Source organism: Gossypium hirsutum, chromosome A04 (assembly GCF_007990345.1).
Source record: "Gossypium hirsutum isolate 1008001.06 chromosome A04, Gossypium_hirsutum_v2.1, whole genome shotgun sequence".
Classification (NCBI taxonomy): domain Eukaryota; kingdom Viridiplantae; phylum Streptophyta; class Magnoliopsida; order Malvales; family Malvaceae; genus Gossypium; species Gossypium hirsutum.
In genome coordinates this window covers 74,589,184-74,592,158 of record NC_053427.1, presented here as the reverse complement: position 1 = coordinate 74,592,158, position 2,975 = coordinate 74,589,184, and positions in this window count along the sequence as shown.

Here is a 2,975-nt window from a genome sequence, read left to right as displayed (position 1 = left end):
AAGGTCTCGGGTACGGGGTGTTACATTTTAAGCTGCATGTAAGAGCGGAGCCATTGGGAATGATGTATTGAGATGCTTCTAAGTACAAAGGTACTTTCAAATATGTAGAGACTTGAACATTAAGAGACTTGTAACCATTGAACAACACAACTTTCAATAAACATTTTCCTTCGTTCATGCATGCATTCTTGTACCAATCCAATGTTTTGTTAATGTAAGGATCTATATCATACCCATAAAAATCCACGTAAGGAATCTCCATGAATGTCTTTAGCTGTTGGGACCCTGAAAAGGTTTTATTGAACCTTGGCTTGCAACCTTTCTTCTAGTTACTTGGGTCGGCCATCTCGTATCCAGGCAGGGAAGAGCATTTTGGAAGGTTTGGTGTATTAACATAGATCCCATTCCTAAATCCCATGTACTTTACACAATTGTAGAACAACTTCCCAAATGATTTCCCACAACCCTGTTCTATAATTCAAGTTATAATGTTAGTCTCCTCTTGATTGCTAAACCCAAATCAGAAGCATCAAATTGCTACCATCACTTGATGAAAACCTATCCATGTCATCTAAAAATGCAATTCGGATACTATTATAGCTCGTTCTTTCATTTTGAAATACAGTGTTTATCAACATTAGGCTAATACAAGCTGGAAGATTAACCTCAAGACATTATCATTGTCGAAGAAAAAACTGAAATATACTGCAGCATTACTTCCATTTCCTAACCTAGAAATCAACTTCTTACTCTTAGTAAAGAGTTGTTTAGGAAGAAGTGTATCTTTATGGAAATCAAAGCTTTCCAAGAATTTTGCCATAAGATTTCTGTTGCGAAGTAGCCATTCATGAAATGGCAAACTATTCCTTACAAGTTGCGAGCTCACTTGAAGTTGTCAGCTCAAATAAGTTTGCAAGCTCAATCAAAAGTACGAGCTCATCAAAAGATACGAGCTCAACTCATGTTTCTTGCTAAGTTAGATGCAAGTTGTTTTAAGTTGTTGGCGAACCCCAAATGTATTACAAGAAGGGTTGGCATATTTTGCGGATGATATTTTGTAATTAATCTATGTATAAGTTTCATCTTTGTATTTTCAAGGTGTTTTAGTGGGGTTTGTTGAATTATCTGTAACCACTGCACCCATGTATATTGTAATTCATGTCAAAAGAAGATGAGGATGAGAGAATTTGATAACAGTTAAAAATTCTGCTAAGTATTTTTTCTTGTTTTCTCTGTATTTGATAGCAGGTGCGACACCCTTACGAAACCCCGAGCCGATTCGATCCAGTCAATGACAACTTGACTGGTCCGATCTAGCCACCAATTGGACTGTCGGCCCAGTTTCACATACTGGACCTGGTTTAACCAATTTTTGGGTTTTGGTCTCAATTTTGGGCATCTTAGCCTAATTTACGATCCCAGGTCCAATTTTCAAGTTCAATTACCCATTTGACCAATTGTCTGACTTGAAAATTAACTTTCAAAATATCATATTAATTTTAATTAATTTGATTAATTTAATTTTACTCGATCAAAATTAATTTTTCTAAAAATCACTTAGATTTTCCAAATTCATTTTTCAAAAAATTCTTTAATCAAATTCTCTAGTTGAACAATTCTTACAACCACCTAAATTAACTCCACATCAAATAAATCGACTCAATTACATTATTTTCAAAGTCATAGAATTTTCTTTTGATTCAAATGCAGTCCGGTCGAGCTTTTGTTAAGCTAGCAGAGAGACCAATCGGGCATATATAGTTAGGCTCTAGTGATTGCAATTATGTCCAGAAGTATCGTTCCGATAATTCACAATTACTTAATCATGAAGTCGATCCACAAGAAGTACCATGATTGAAAACTTCTTATTGTATACTTTTTACGAAAGCAATTCATCCAACTATTTTGTCCAATGACCTCATTATGTATGTGTTACCCTCATATGATATCCTTGATTCCTTTGTGTTAAATTTGTTCACTTAATACAATCCTATTTTATCTCATTGACACCATTGTGTCTTCGTAATGATTGATATGATCACTATCAATAAATGACTATGATAAATTGCTCGTTCGAGAACAAGCAACCAGTGGTCACGTTCCATATTTATCAATCCATACAATGCCAATGAGAGGATATCATTAAATCTTTAATTGAGCTATGAATTCTACTGTTGCTAGTAAAGTCATGACATACACAAGTTATGTACCCAACATACCGGCTACCTGCTCGATCATCTTTAGAGCATAAGCCTCCACTTATATCAAAGCATATAAATTGCATACGTATGGTAAGTGACTAATTTAAGATTTAGGTAAATCACACCATGAACGTCACAAGTGAATTAATTCACAAACGGATTTAGAATTAATTCATCTTAGGTCCAGTCCAATGTACCATTCCACCAATAAATACATCTATATCTCTACTCATGGAGTCATCTGCTCTGATAGCCAAGACTAGTCGTCTCTCTAGTTGGAGTTGTAAACGACATAATAATTCTTCTTAGTATTTGAATCAAATACTCACTTTGATTCTTTTACGAGATTACGAACTCATTTAGATTATATACTGACGTAAGTTGTCTTTCTCGTAATGTAAATGTTCTTTATAATGCCACTTGGAAATTTTTCCAAGTTGTTCTAATGCATGCTCAAGTGTTAGTAAATACTTAATTAAAGTATGTGTAACAATTTGTAAAGACATCTAAGGATTTGTTTGACTTAAAACTTATGCAAATGTTAAAATAGAGGATGTTCCATTAATAATGAGTCATTTTGTATTTGTATAATGTGAGACGGCAGTGTGGCATCCTGATATTCAGGCTTGGCGACCAGGCCAGATATAGGGTGTTACAGCCATGGAAGTATTGGTAGACATGTATGAACCATGTTGAATCTGAAAAGATTGGATAAGGCCAATATGGAAAAACATATGTCAAAATGAAAATTCCTACTTTATGTTGAAAACTGTT